This window comes from Orycteropus afer, unplaced genomic scaffold (genome assembly GCF_000298275.1).
Source record: "Orycteropus afer afer isolate SDZICR_OR568_19922 unplaced genomic scaffold, OryAfe1.0 scaffold00257, whole genome shotgun sequence".
NCBI classification, from domain to species: Eukaryota; Metazoa; Chordata; class Mammalia; order Tubulidentata; family Orycteropodidae; genus Orycteropus; species Orycteropus afer.
In genome coordinates, this window is record NW_006921844.1 from 134092 (window position 1) to 139882 (window position 5791).

Here is a 5791-nt window from a genome sequence, read left to right on the forward strand (position 1 = left end):
TTTTTTTTTTTTCATTATTATTAGCTTTTATTGTTAGTATCTTTATAAAAAGGAACCCTGGTGGTTCAGTGGTTGAAGAACTTGGCTGCCTACTGAGATGTGGATGGTTCAAACCTACCAGGCACTCCAGGGAAGAAAGATAAGAAATTTGCTTTCTGTAAAGATTTACAGCCTTGGAAATCCTATGCATCAGTTCTATTCTGTCCTGTAAAACATTATGAGTTAGAATAGATTAGGCGGCAGTGAGTTTGGTTTGTTTTAGTTTATAATTATAAATCAGATCTTCATTTGTTTTGGGGGGGTTGGAAACATTACACCTACACTTACAGATATATTTTAATCTTTTATGTAGTAGATGTTAATAATAAGTTGTACAAAAAAAAAAAAAAAAAGATGGTGGTGTGCAGTTCCTCATAGCTCAACTATGTCCTAAGTAGAGGACTATTTTTATATAAACTGGTTGCTGTAGAACCAGTCCTCATAGAGTTTCCAAGGCTGTATCTGACTATGCAAAAGTCATTCAAAAGGCATTCAACTGAGTGGATCATAGTAAATTATGGATAACATTGCAAAGAATAAGAATTCCTGAACACTTAGTTGTACTCATGCAGAATGTGTACATAGACCAACAGTCAGTCTTTCAAACAAAACAAGGAGATATTGAATGGTTTTAAATCAGGAAAAATGTACATCAGGATTATATCCTTTCATCATAATTATTCAATCTGTATGCGGAGCAAACAATCTGAGAAGCTGGACTATATGAAGAAGAACATGGCATCAAGTTGAAGACTCATTAACAACCTGTGATAATGCAGATGACACGATCATAGTTGCTGAAAGTGAAGATGACTTGAAGCACTTACTGATGAAGATCAAAGACTGCAGCCTTCAGTATGGATTACACTTGAACATAAAGAAAACAAAAATCCTCACAACTGGACAAATAAACTTCTTCATGATTAACACGGAAAATATTGAAATTGCCAAGAATTTCATTTTACTTGGATCCACAATCAATGCCCATGGAGTAAGAAATCAAACAATGTATTGCATTGGCTGAATCTGCTGCAAAAGACCTCTTTAAAGTGCTAAAAAAGCTGATATCACTTTGAGGACTCAGATGCACCTGACCCAAGCCATGGTATTTTCAATTACCTCATAGGAATATGAAAGTTGGAAAATTAATAAGGAAGACCAAAGAGTTGATGCCTTTGAATTATGGTACTGATGAGGAATATCATATATACTGTGGACTGCTAAAAGAATGAATAAATCTGTCTTTGAAGATAGAATGTTCCTTGGAAGGGAGGATGGCAAGATTTCATCTCACATACTTTGGACATATTATCAGGAAAGACCAGTATCTGGAGAATAGCATGCTTGTTAGAGGGCCAGGTAATAATTACTATTATTCAAATTTACACACCAACCACTAAAGCCAAAGATGAAGAAATTGAAGATTATTTACTGACATCTGTAGTCTGAAATTGACCAAACATGCAATCAAGATTTATTGAATATTACTGGTTACTGGAATGTGAAATCTGGAAACAAAGAAGAAGCCTCAGCAGTTGGAAAATATGGTCTTGGTGATAGAAATAATGCTGGAGATTGCATGATAAAATTTTGCACGACCAACAGATTATTCATTGCAAATACCCTTTTTAAACAACATAAACAGTGACTGTACATGTGGACCTCACCAAGTGGAATACACAGGAATCAAATTGATTCTATCTGTGAAAAGAAGCAATGGAGAAGCTCAATATCATCAGAACAAGGTCAGAGGCTGACTGCGGAACAGACCATCAATTCCTCATATGCAAATTTAAGTTGAAGCTGAAGAAAATTAAAACAAGTTCACAAAAGCCAAAATATGACCTTGAGTATATCTTACCTGAATTTAGAGATCATCTGAAGAAAAGACCTGATGCATTGAACACCGGTGACCAAAGACCAGACAAGTTGTGGGATGACATCAAGGACATCACACTTGAAGAAAGCAAAGAATCATAAAAAAAGACAGGAAAGGAAGAGACCAAAAGGGATGTCAGAAGAGACTCTGAAACTTGCTCTTGAATGAAGAGTAGCTAAAGTGAATAGAGGAAATGATGAAGGAAAAGAGCTGAAGAAAAGATTTCAAAGGGTAGCTTGAAAGGACACAGTAAAGAATTATAACGAAACATACAAAAAACATAAGTTGGAAAAGCAAGAAAGAACACACTGGGCATTTCTTGGGCTGAAAGAACTGAAGAAAAAGTTCAAGCCTCGAGTTGTGATATTGAAGAATTCTGTGAGCAAAATATTGAATGATGCAGGAAGCATCAAAAGAAGATGGAAAGAATACACAGAGACACTGTACCAAAAATCACTGGTCAATGTTCAACAATTTCAGGGGTTAGCATATGACCAAGAACCAATGGTATTGAAGGAATAAGTCCAAGCTGCACTGAAGGCATTGACGAAAACAAGGCTCCAGGAATTGGCTGAATACCCATTGAGATGTTTCAACAAATGGATGCAGTGATGAAGGCGCTTACTTGTCTATGCCAACAAATTTGGAAGACAAGTACCTGGCCAACTGGCTGAAAGAGATCCATATTTGAACCCATCCCAAAGAAAAGTGATTAAACAGAATGCAGAAGTTATCGAACAAGATCAACACAAGTGCAAAATTATTGGATCTGTGGGCTCAGTATTATGGTCACGGGAGATAACAAACTCAATCAGCATAATAGACTACACAAAAACATTGTTCCACATCCTACTTTGGGGATTAGATACTGGGGTAGTTTGCAAGCAGGCATCTAGATGCAACAAGTCTCTCCTCATCTAGACCAAAGAAGACACACAAAAACAATTAGTCCAAGGTACTAGTGGACCATGTGAACCTCAACCTAAATGACCATGAGACCAGAAGAACTAAATGGTGTCCAGCTACAAATGTCAACCACTTGTCAAGGATCAGTGCAGGAGATCCTGAACAGGGTGGGAAAAAAACATGGAGCAAAACACAAAATCATTAAAAAAAAAAAAAAAAAAACAGGCTTACTGGTATGATAGAGCATGATGAAACCCCCAAGACTATGGCTCCTAGTTACCCTTCAGGCCTGGAATTGAACTCACTCCCATGACTTCCAGCCACATAATAGACAGGCATGTAAGGGTGAACATTTACACTAGGTAGATATACTCCTTAGCATGATCAATCATGGGAGAAAAATAGGGCAGTATTTGCACAAGGAGATAGCTCAGGAGGACAGGAATGCATGGGAAAGAAGAACACAGAGAAGAGGTAACTATAGGGAGGGAAGTGGGAAGAGAGCTGTTACATGGTGAGGATTGCAGTCAATGTCATGAAGCAAAATAGGTATGAACTGCTGTATGGAAAATGAATTTTCTCTGTGAACTTTCACGAAAATCATAATAAATTTTTTTTAAATTGTTCTAAATTTAAAATAAATATACAGTAGTGGTTAAAATATGAACTCTATTTAAACACAGGAGCCCAGGTGGAACAGTGGTTAAAGAGTCCAGCTACTAACTAAAAGGTTGGCAGTTTAAACCCATTAGCCACTCCATAAGAGAAAAGATGTGGCAGTTTGCTTCCTTAAAGATTACAGCATTGGAAACCCTATTGGGCACTTCCATTCTGTCCTATTAGGGTCAATATGAGTAGGAGTTGTCTTGATGGCAAAGAGTATACAGGTATTTAAACACACCTAGGTTTGAATCTGGACTCCTTCACTTCAAATAGTTACTTAACTTCCCTTCAGTTTCCTCATCTGTAAAAATGAGGATAATATCATCTGCCTTTGCAAATCGAATATTCACCTGGCAAAATACTAAGTACTCAATAAAGGTTACCATTTATAAATTAACACACACAAAAAAAAAAAAAAAATTTACCTCATATCTTTTAACAAAGTTTTTGTTAGAAAATATTTTAATGATGAATTTAAGCCATGAAATGCTTAGTTTGAATAATTTAAGATGTACAGAGGAGCCCTGGTGGTTTAACAATTAAGCACCTGCCCACTAACTGAATGGTTAGCAGATAGAACCCATCAGTGGCTCCTCAGGAGAAAAAACCTGTTGATCTGCTCCCATAAAGTTTACAGCCTAGGAAATATGGGCAGTTCTATTCTGTCCTATACAGTTGTTAGGAGTCACAATCAACTCAACAGCACACAATAAGATACAGAAAAACATGTACAGGCAGTACCCAGTTACAAAAGAGATCCTTTCCTAAGTATTCTTTAAGTTGAATATGTAGGTAAGTGCATGCATGTGCATATGGTTCTTATTTAGTTTCACTTTAGTGCAAGGAAAGTCTCAAAGTCTTTTCAATGATTTAAAATCTTCATGTGCAGCAACTGAAAGTGATGATGAAGAATTTATATAATATTAAAAGGCAACGAGAGGGACTCCATTCAGATTCTGTACTATGTACATGCTGATGGTTTCCCTTCTCCTGGATGACTGTCTTTGTTTTGTCTTTGTCCTGTCCAAGACTTAATAAAAGTGTCCCTATAGCAAAAAAAAAAAGGGGGGGGAGCAAGTAGGAGTTGTTCATAAGTCAGACATTCGTAACCTGGGGACTGCCTTATAGCATGATTTATAAAATTGTTTTCCAAACTTACAGTGAAGAAACTCACGGTACTTTTAATTTTTCTACCTCAAAAGAGTACAAATAAATCAAAAATAATTTTACATTTTCTTTTCCCCCTTTCTGATAAGTATCCTACAAATAACACTTTGAAAGGGTAAATTAATCATAAGGTGTGCTAGTGGCACAATGATTAAAATATTCAGCTACTAACTGAAAGGTCAGTGGTTCAAATCCACTAGCCACTCTGCAGGAGAAGAGACCTAGAGATCTGCTACCACAAAGATTTCGGCCTAGGACACCCTACGGGGCAATAATACTACTCTGTCCTAAAGGGTTGCTATGAGTTGGAATTGACAGCATACAAGAACAACAAAATAAATCATGAAGCATGCAAATATAAAGGACTGATTCAACCTGCTCTTCAAAGAGATATAAGGGAAGTGAATATGGTCTCCAAATCTAAGAAATGAAAAATTATTATGATTAGTGTGGTATTAAGATAGAGGATTTTTTTCCTGAGACACCTTTGTGGCAGTTATGTTCTTAAATGGAAAAGCTCAAAAAGGCAAGGCTAGGTGACAGAACTACTATCCCAATGTCTTCAACATATCAACTAGCCATCCAAAGAGTAAACAATACCAAAACACATTGCAGTCCAATCGATTCTGACTCATAGTGACCCTACAGGACAGAGTAGTACTGCCCTGTTTCCAAGGCTGAAATCTTTATGGAAGCATATTGCCACCTCTTTCTCCTGCAGAGCAGCTGATATGTTCAAACCACTGACCTTTTGGTTGATAGCCTAGTGTTTAACCACTGCACCACCAGGGCTTCTTCAAAGAGTAAATAGTCTAGACCAAATCAAAAAGAAGAGATAGAATTGAAGGAACGACACTGTAGTCACTAGACAAATAATTGAGGTAAATGGATACATAATAATAATATCTCAATAAGAGATATGAAAATGTGTATCCACAGCAGGAGGGGAAAGACAGATATTAATTAGCAGAACAGAATTTTAAAATTAATAAAAAAAACCAACAACTATAGAAGAAATGGCAACGTTTGCATCATTATGCTTGTGATTAAGAATGGGCTGATTATTTCCCAATTGTGACACTACTCTGGAGACTTCAGACCATGATGCTACCTCTGTTATAGCATCAGAAATCTGGC